This window comes from Plutella xylostella, chromosome 5 (assembly GCF_932276165.1).
Source record: "Plutella xylostella chromosome 5, ilPluXylo3.1, whole genome shotgun sequence".
NCBI lineage: Eukaryota > Metazoa > Arthropoda > Insecta > Lepidoptera > Plutellidae > Plutella > Plutella xylostella.
The window spans coordinates 8776976-8788407 of record NC_063985.1 but is presented as its reverse complement, the minus strand read 5'-3'; positions in this window follow the sequence as shown (position 1 = coordinate 8788407).

The following is an 11432-nucleotide window of genomic DNA, read 5'->3' as shown; positions in this document are numbered from 1 at the left end:
AAAAGTATTTTATATTTTTGTATCCTTGTGTTTTTATTACGGCCGCTTTTAATAAACAAGACTTGTTATAGTGTAACGTGGTATAACGTATAACTCATCTCTCATCTCTAGTCGCTGAAATAAATCGTTCGAACGGTAGAATGATATATAGGTACTACTTAACTAAAAAAAAAAATCACGCACTCACGCCTTGTACTAATGTACTCCCTTGCGGGGTAAGCAGAGGTGCATTGCTGCACCCACTTTTCGCCAGAGTAGTTACTTAACTAAACCGATACTTAATCTAAAAAAATCGTTATAAATGCAGATGAATTCATAATTATTTATCTAACTATATACTTACTTACTAAGGTGTGTGAAGTTAGCAGCCTAAAGTTAGCAGCCTTTGAATAGCCGACCAAATTAAGATGGTCACTTCAGTCATTGCATACATTATCAATTAAAACACGTAAAAAGCCCCAAAACATTGGAATAACAATGCTAGGTATTCATATAAACACTATAATATGTTCTAAAATAAATAAATACTAAAAAATACGACGTTTACTTACTGATGCCCTTGTTGGTTTATGGATATTTTGTATGGGGGCACCAAGATGCCATAGACCTGCCAGCATCTCACCTAGTTTATTATGTGTGTAGACTCATAAGAAAACACTGACAGAAGTTTCATCAACATTGAAACGGTATAGCAGGTGTCCAGGAGCCACTTTCTGACAGATTTTGGGTGAAAAATGGACAATATTTCACGAATATTCAAGTTTGCAGGTGGAACCTGAAGGAATTCAGCTGCAAATGAGAATTCATATGAAAGGTATTATTTATACCTAGAAACGGTTTTCAGCAATTTCAGATTAAATGACTTTTGGTGAATATTCAAGGGGAAGATAGGAAAATAAAAGTTAGCAGCCCAAGATTACCATTTTGTATGGGGGCACCAAGATGCCATAGACCTGCCAGCATCTCACCTGGTTTATTATGTGTCTTGACTCATTATAAAACACTGACAGAAGTTTCATCAACATTGAAACGGTATAGCAGGTGTCCAGGAGCCACTTTCTGACAGATTTTGGGTAAAAATTCACAATATTTCACGAATAATCAAGTTTGCAGGTGGAACCTGAAGGAAATCAGCTGCAAATGATAGTTCATATCAAAGGTATTATTAATACCTAAAAAATGTTTTCAGCAACTTCAGAATAAATTACTTTTGGTGAATATTCAAGGGGAAGATCAGAAAATAAAAGTTAGCAGCCCAAGATTAACATTTTGTATGGGGGCACCAAGATGCCATAAACCTGCCAGCATCTCATCTGGTTTATAATGTGTGTTGACTCATTATAAAACACTGACAGAAGTTTCATCAACATTGAAACGGTATAGCAGGTGTCCAGGAGCCATTTTCTGACAGATTTTGGGTAAAAAAATCACAATATTTCACGAATAATCAAGTTTGCAGGTGGAACCTGAAGGAAATCAGCTGCAAATGATAGTTCATATGAAAGGTATTATTTATACCTAGAAACGGTTTTCAGCAATTTCAGATTAAATGACTTTTGGTGAATATTCAAGGGGAACATAAGAAAATAAAAGTTAGCAGCCCAAGATTACCATTTTGTATGGGGGCACCAAGATGCCATAGACCTGCCAGCATCTCACCTGGTTTATAATGTGTGTTGACTCATAATAAAACACTGACAGAAGTTTCATCAACATTGAAACGGTATAGCAGGTGTCCAGGAGCCACTTTCTGACAGATTTTGGGTAAAAAATCACAATATTTCACGAATAATCAAGTTTGCAGGTGGAACCTGAAGGAAATCAGCTGCAAATGATAGTTCATATGAAAGGTATTATTTATACCTAGAAATGACTTTCAGAAATTTCAGATTAAATGACTTTTGGTGAATATTCAAGGGGAAGATCAGAAAATAAAAGTTAGCAGCCCAAAATTACCATTTTGTATGGGGGCACCAAGATGCCATAGACCTGCCAGAATCTCACCTGGTTTATTATGTGTGTTGACTCATTATAAAACACTGACAGAAATTTCATTAACATTGAAACGGTATAGCAGGTGTCCAGGAGCCACTTTCTGACAGATTTTGGGTAAAAAATCACAATATTTCACGAATAATCAAGTTTGCAGGTGGAACCTCATGAAAATCAGCTGCAAATGATAGTCCATATAAAAGGTATTATTAATACCTAGAAACGGTTTTCAGCAATTTCAGATTAAATGACTTTTGGTGAATATTCAAGGGGAACATCAGAAAATAAAAGTTAGCAGCCCAAGATTACCATTTTGTATGGGGGCACCAAGATGCCATAGACCTGCCAGCATCTCACCTGGTTTATAATATGTGTTGACTCATAATAAAACACTGACAGAAGTTTCATCAACATTGAAACGGTATAGCAGGTGTCCAGGAGCCACTTTCTGACAGATTTTGGGTAAAAAATCACAATATTTCACGAATAATCAAGTTTGCAGGTGGAACCTGAAGGAAATCAGCTGCAAATGATAGGTCAATATGAAAGGTATTATTTATACCTAGAAACGGTTTTCAGCAATTTCAGATTAAATGACTTTTGGTGAATATTCAAGGGGAAGATCAGAAAATAAAAGTTAGTAGCCCAAAATTACCATTTTGTATGGGGGCACCAAGATGCCATAGACCTGCCAGAATTTCACCTGGTTTATTATGTGTGTTGACTCATTATAAAACACTGACAGAAATTTCATCAACATTGAAACTGTATAGCAGGTGTCCAGGAGCCATTTTCTGACAGATTTTGGGTAAAAAATCACAATATTTCACGAATAATCAAGTTTGCAGGTGGAACCTGAAGGAAATCAGCTGCAAATGATAGGTCAATATGAAAGGTATTATTTATACCTAGAAACGGTTTTCAGCAATTTCAGATTAAATGACTTTTGGTGAATATTCAAGGGGAAGATCAGAAAATAAAAGTTAGCAGCCCAAAATTACCATTTTGTATGGGGGCACCAAGATGCCATAGACCTGCCAGAATCTCACCTGGTTTATTATGTGTGTTGACTCATTATAAAACACTGACAGAAATTTCATTAACATTGAAACGGTATAGCAGGTGTCCAGGAGCCACTTTCTGACAGATTTTGTGTAAAAAATCACAATATTTCACGAATAATCAAGTTTGCAGGTGGAACCTGATGAAAATCAGCTGCAAATGATGGTCCATATAAAAGGTATTATTAATACCTAGAAACGGTTTTCAGCAATTTCAGATTAAATGACTTTTGGTGAATATTCAAGGGGAACATCAGAAAATAAAAGTTAGCAGCCCAAGATTACCATTTTGTATGGGGGCACCAAGATGCCATAGACCTGCCAGCATCTCACCTAGTTTATTATGTGTGGTGACTCATTATAAAACACTGACAGAAGTTTCATCAACATTGAAACGGTATAGCAGGTGTCCAGGAGCCACGTTCTGACAGATTTCGGGTAAAAAATCACAATATTTCACGAATAATCAAGTTTGCAGGTGGAACCTGAAGGAAATCAGCTGCAAATGATAGTTCATATGAAAGGTATTATTTATACCTAGAAACATTTTTCAGCAATTTCAGATAAAATGACTTTTGGTGAATATTCAAGGGGAAGATCAGAAAATAAAAGTTAGCAGCCCAAGATTACCATTTTGTATGGGGGCACCAAGATGCCATAGACCTGCCAGCATCTCACCTGGTTTATTATGTGTGGTGATTTATTATAAAACACTGACAGAAGTTTCATCATTATTGAAACGGTATAGCAGGTGTCCATGAGCCAGTTTCTGACAAATTTTGCGTAAAAATTCACAATATTTCACGAATAATCAAGTTTGCAGGTGGAACCTGATGAAAATCAGCTGCCAATGATAGTTCATATGAAAGGTATTATTAATACCTAGAAACGGTTTTCAGCAATTTCAGATTAAATGACTTTTGGTGAATATTCAAGGGGAACATCAGAAAATAAAAGTTAGCAGCCCAAGATTACCATTTTGTATGGGGGCACCAAGATGCCATAGACCTGCCAGCATCTCACCTGGTTTATTATGTGTGTTGAGTCATTATAAAACACTGACAGAAGTTTCATCAACATTGAAACGGTATAGCAGGTGTCCAGGAGCCGATTTCTGACAGATTTTGGGTAAAAAATCACAATATTTCACGAATAATCAAGTTTGCAGGTGGAACCTGGAGGAAAACAGTTGCAAATGATAGTTCATATGAAATACATTATTTATACTTAGAAACGGTTTTCAGCAATTTCAGATTAAATGACTTTTGGTGAATATTCAAGGGGAAGATCAGAAAATAAAAGTTAGCAGCCCAAAATTACCATTTTGTATGGGGGCACCAAGATGCCATAGACCTGCCAGAATCTCACCTGGTTTATTATGTGTGTTGACTCATTATAAAACACTGACAGAAATTTCATCAACATTGAAACTGTATAGCAGGTGTCCAGGAGCCACTTTCTGACAGATTTAGGGTAAAAAATCACAATATTTCACGAAAAATCAATTTTGCAGGTGAAACCTGAAGGAAATCAGCTGCAAATGATAGTCCATATAAAAGGTATTATTAATACCTAGAGACGCTTTTCAGCAATTGCAGATTAAATGCCTTTTGGTGAATATTCAAGGGGAAGAACAGAAAATAAAAGTTAGCAGCCCAAGATTACCATTTTGTATGGGGGCACCAAGATGCCATAGACCTGCCAGCATCTCACCTGATTTATTATGTGTGTTGACTCATTACAAAACATTGACAGAAGTTTCATCAACATTGAAACGGTATAGCACGTGTTCAAGAGCCACTTTCTGACATAAGTTAGTTTTTTTGTACTTACGACAAAAAAACTGTACTTATAGAAAAGGACAATACTCTTATCAGTATCACAAAAGGCCATCTTTTCAGCCTAACTCTTTCCGCCATACATTACGCATGACGCATGACGCAGGTGTGAGCCTTTGATGGCATGCCGACTAGTGTTATTTTATAGTTGGGAACCCATTTAGCTACCTGCCTAAAACAAAGAGTTCATCACACCACAACAATAGAATGTCCTAACTTATTACCTGTTGCGAACCTAAAGAATTGATTGTGGTTATTTTTTTGTGCGTTAGTATTTAGTATACAGAATATTTTTTTACCTTTGATCATAAGCCGACTTGCAAAAGTTTTTATTGACAAGACGTTCACCTGGAAAAATAATGCTATTGTCTCTCATATTATGTTATTGCGATTCAATGTATCTTGAGTATAATTTTTGTTTTCTTACCAGTGCATGAAAAGTAATTAATTCTGAAATTGCTGAAAACTGTTTCTAGGTATTAATAATACCTTTCATATGAACTATCATTTGCAGCTGATTTCCTTCAGGTTCCACCTGCAAACTTGATTATTCGTGAAATATTGTGATTTTTTACCCAAAATCTGTCAGAAACTGGCTCCTGGACACCTGCTATACCGTTTCAATGTTGATGAAACTTCTGTCAGTGTTTTATAATGAGTCAAGACACATAATAAACCAGGTGAGATTCTGGCAGGTCTATGGCATCTTGGTGCCCCCATACAAAATGGTAATCTTGGGCTGCTAACTTTTATTTTCCTATCTTCCCCTTGAATATTCACCAAAAGTCATTTAATCTGAAATTGCTGAAAACTGTTTCTAGGTATAAATAATACCTTTCATATGAAGTATCATTGGCAGCAGATTTCCTTCAGGTTCCACCTGCAAACTTGATTATTCGTGAAATATTGTGATTTTTTACCCAAAATCTGTCAGAAAGTGGCTCCTGGACACCTGCTATACCGTTTCAATGTTAATGAAACTTCTGTCAGTGTTTTATAATGACTCAACACACATAATAAACCAGGTGAGATTCTGGCAGGTCTATGGCATCTTGGTGCCCCCATACAAAATGGTAATTTTGGGCTGCTAACTTTTATTTTCTGATCTTCCCCTTGAATATTCACCAAAAGTCATTTAATCTGAAATTGCTGAAAAATGTTTCTAGGTATAAATAATACCTTTCATATGAACTATCATTTTCAGCTGATTTCCTTCAGGTTCCACCTGCAAACTTGATTATTCGTGAAATATTGTGAATTTTTACGCGAAATCTGTCAGAAACTGGCTCCTGGACACCTGCTATACCGTTTCAATGTTGATGAAACTTCTATCAGTGTTTTATAATAAATCACCACACATAATAAACTAGGTGAGATTCTGGCAGGTCTATGGCATCTTGGTGCCCCCATACAAAATGGTAATCTTGGGCTGCTAACTTTTATTTTCCTATCTTCCCCTTGAATATTCACCAAAAGTCATTTAATCTGAAATTGCTGAAAACTGTTTCTAGGTATAAATAATACCTTTCATATGAACTATCATTTGCACCTGATTTTCATCAGGTTCCACCTGCAAACTTGATTATTCGTGAAATATTGTGATTTTTTACCCGAAATATGTCAGAAAGTGGCTCCTGGACACCTGCTATACCGTTTCAATGTTGATGAAACTACTGTCAGTGTTTTGTAATAAGTCACCACACATAATAAACCAGGTGAGATGCTGGCAGGTCTATGGCATCTTGGTGCCCCCATACAAAATGGTAATCTTGGGCTGCTAACTTTTATTTTCTGATCTTCCCCTTGAATATTCACCAAAAGTCATTTAATCTGAAATTGCTGACAACGGTTTATAGGTATAAATAATACCTTTCATATGAACTATCATTGGCAGCTGATTTCCTTCAGGTTCCACCTGCAAACTTGATTATTCGTGAAATATTGTGATTTTTTACCCGAAATCTGTCAGAAAGTGGCTCCTGGACACCTGCTATACCGTTTCAATGTTGATGAAACTTCTGTCAGTGTTTTATAATGAGTCAAGACACATTATAAACCAGGTGAGATTCTGGCAGGTCTATGGCATCTTGGTGCCCCCATACAAAATGGTAATCTTGGGCTGCTAACTTTTATTTTCTGTTCTTCCCCTTGAATATTCACCAAAAGTCATTTAATCTGAAATTGCTGAAAACCGTTTCTAGGTATAAATAATACCTTTTATATGAACTATCATTTGCAGCTGATTTCCTTCAGGTTCCACCTGCAAACTTGATTATTCGTGAAATATTGTGATTTTTTTACCCAAAATCTGTCAGAAAATGGCTCCTGGACACCTGCTATACCGTTTCAATGTTGATGAAACTTCTGTCAGTGTTTTATAATGAGTCAACACACATTATAAACCAGGTGAGATGCTGGCAGGTTTATGGCATCTTGGTGCCCCCATACAAAATCTTAATCTTGGGCTGCTAACTTTTATTTTCTGATCTTCCCCTTGAATATTCACCAAAAGTAATTTAATCTGAAGTTGCTGAAAACATTTTTTAGGTATTAATAATACCTTTGATATGAACTATCATTTGCAGCTGATTTCCTTCAGGTTCCACCTGCAAACTTGATTATTCGTGAAATATTGTGAATTTTTACCCAAAATCTGTCAGAAAGTGGCTCCTGGACACCTGCTATACCGTTTCAATGTTGATGAAACTTCTGTCAGTGTTTTATAATGAGTCAAGACACATAATAAACCAGGTGAGATGCTGGCAGGTCTATGGCATCTTGGTGCCCCCATACAAAATGGTAATCTTGGGCTGCTAACTTTTATTTTCCTATCTTCCCCTTGAATATTCACCAAAAGTCATTTAATCTGAAATTGCTGAAAACCGTTTCTAGGTATAAATAATACCTTTCATATGAATTCTCATTTGCAGCTGAATTCCTTCAGGTTCCACCTGCAAACTTGAATATTCGTGAAATATTGTCCATTTTTCACCCAAAATCTGTCAGAAAGTGGCTCCTGGACACCTGCTATACCGTTTCAATGTTGATGAAACTTCTGTCAGTGTTTTCTAATGAGTCAACACACATAATAAACTAGGTGAGATGCTGGCAGGTCTATGGCATCTTGGTGCCCCCATACAAAATATCCATAAACCAACAAGGGCATCAGTAAGTAAACGTCGTATTTTTTAGTATTTATTTATTTTAGAACATATTTTAGTGTTTATATGAATACCTAGCATTGTTATTCCAATGTTTTTGGGGCTTTTAACGTGTTTTAATTGATAAAGTATGCAATGACTGAATTGAACATCTTAATTTGGTCGGCTATTCAAAGGCTGCTAACTTTAGGCTGCTAACTTCACGCAGGTTACTTACTAACCCAAACAAAGAATAATACCTATGCCACTTATTTTACATGTAAAAGGTAAGTTCACGATTTTTGTAAAGTACTTACAGTAGGTGTGGTGTGGTCGTTGTAGGTAGGCAAGGACACGTTGAGGCCGGATTAATAATAAAGCAATCTCACCATTCTTTATTTACAACGGATCAATTTAGTACATCGACTCAAATAACGATAGGTTGGTAGGTACATATCATTCTTAAGTAGTAAATGGCTATTACCTAGGTACAGGTCCTCTATTTGGGAAGTAAAAATAATAGAAACGAACAAGACTCACATTTGCATTATTATACAGACATATGCCTATTTAAATAACTAATCAGTTAACGATTTTTTTGTGTGTGAACGAACTGTTTCTATTTGGATTTGAATAAATTGTCGAATTCGAAATGAAAAAGGTAAATTCATCAAATCCAATTCACGTTTCTACGGAATAGTTAAAAACAGTTGTGTTATTAATAGTAAAGAGTCTATGTTGTTATATTGAAGTAATTTCTATACTTACAGTGATTTCAAGTGTTTTTTTTCTATTTTAATAATTAGGCCAGTGTGTGCACTAAGTTGAGGTTGTAAGATAGATAAAACAGGTACGTGCAATAATTTGTAATGCATGTTTCTATGTACTTAACGTATACTAGCTGTGCTTAAGTAGACTCCAAAATTTGTAAAACCAAGCTCACACTACAGTGGCTGGATGAGAAAGGCAATAGATAGAAAATGATAGTTATTGTAAATACATTGCGATACCTACATACCTATGAATTTGCGTGAACCGAGGAATTTTTAGGTCAGGGTCAATTTTATTATAAAGTGCGATAAGTAGGTATATTTAAAATTATCAACGTGGGTAACACCCTATTTGTCATCCTGATGAACGATCTGCCGGGAATTTCGGAACGCGCCACATTTCTGATGTACGCCGACGATATCTGTGCGATTGTGGATGGTAAGGATGACCTGGAGCTGACCACGAACCTGGAATCAGTCATCCACAGTCTCACTGGATGGTTTTCAGCAAATGGGATGCAATTAAATTTGGAGAAAACCCAAGTACTAAGATTCTCCCTGCGTGGGCCATCGTGCGGCGACGCGGCCGCGCCCGCGCTCGTGGTGGACGGAGTGCCGCTGCCACTCGCCGCCGCCGTGCGCTTCGTGGGCTTCACCGTCGACTCGGCGCTGCAGTGGGGTCAACATATAGACGCACTATGCTCCAAGCTCGGTAGTGCATACTATGCCCTGTCAAGGCTTTCAGCGACCTTAACTAAAGAGCATATGTTGACTGCCTATTATGGTTATTTCCACTCTTCGCTCACTTACGGCATAGACCTATGGGGCCTCTCCGCAGACTGCAATAAGCCATTTATAATGCAGAAGCGAGCGGTTCGCCGCGTGGCCGGAGCCCCCGCCGACGCGCCGGCGCGACCGCTGTTCATCGGCATGCACATCCTGACAGTGCCGTGCCTTTATATTTTAGAAGTCCTAAAATATGTAAAGCGCAACCCCACTGAGTTCCCAGACTTTACTTCAGGGGATCGTAGATTTGCCTCACGAAGACCTAACGACCTCAGGTCTACTGAATGCCGCCTATCCAAAACTGGAAAGTCAATACATGTAATGGGTCCCCAGATTTTTAACAAACTTCCTGACAATATAAAAGAAATCAGGAGAGTTACTAGCTTCCTCAGTAGCGTGAAGAATCACCTTTTAAAAAACGCGTACTACTCTGTGCAAGAATTCTTAGACTCATAAGTAATGTATATAATATTTTGTATTAAATATAAGATAGGTACCTACCTACTTACTTTTATAACTTTGAAATATATTTTAATTAACATACCTATTATTAGTGTGTCTACTAACAATGTGTATGACGATGTACCTATTCATTTAAAAATAATTATTTGAAATTATTAATACTATAATATTGTGGTAATTAATTTAATTTAATGTTAATTCTAATGACCTGTAATGCTTATTTATCAATAAATGAATATGAATATGAATATATCATGTTCATAAGGTTCATCGTATTCCTAGGTAAGTATATGGACGAGGTAGGTAGGTACTAAGCGTTAAGCGTAATAAATAAGAATAATTTTATTATAATCTTACCATTTAGTTACTTACATGTGATAATACCTAATACCTATAGCTGTGGAGATCCTTGGTTAGTCATATATGCATCAGCAGTGTTGATGATGATGATGTAATGTTAGAGCCAAGTGGTGCAAGCGAGCAAGCGCTGCAATAGTCAGAGGTGCTGGTTTGATTCTCGGGATTCATGCTAAGTATTTGATGGAAGTATGAAATCGTCGGCCACGGCGGCCAACCCCGAGCGCCAAACTCGGTCTCTTTTAAGTCGCGTGGTCATCCATGATCATCCATCCGGCTGAATTAGAAACATACAGTGCCATTGCTTCTGTACAGTGAACAGAAATTAGGCACTCGGTAGTTGGCTCAGTCATATCTATAATATTGACCACGTACCACTAGCTAGGCTAGGATCTAGGAGGTCATCAATATTTGCTATTGCGTAATAGATAGATAGATAGATAGAGTACTCTTTATTTGTACACCAAGAAATGATTAACAATTTTACATAGACACTTAACTAGGGTACAAAAGGCGGTCTTATCGCTTATAGCGATCTCTTCCAGACAACCTTTGGATGGATGGACTAGAGATATAAAAGGGGTACAGTGTACTTACTCAAGGAATATAGTATAATTTAAGTTATTATTACCTAACTACACACTAAATATAAGAAAAAAATAAATAAAAAATACACACAAGTACATACGCCTACTACATGTATTATAATACACAATTATATACAATATAATACATATAAATATATACAAACACATATATACATATACATACATACATCATGTACATACACATAATACACGTACACGTAACAGATGAAAATATTACTCGATTGTAGAGGGTATTTTATTAGCATAAATTTATAAGTATCTTTCAAATAAAATTCAAGTAACAGCTATGGTATCAGTACGTAGGTACTTACTTACCTAAATCCTAAAAGAAAATAATTATGCTTACGATTCCGGCATTTTCCTCAGATAAGATTACGTAACCTTCACCAGGTACCTACTCGTACATAGTGTATAAGTA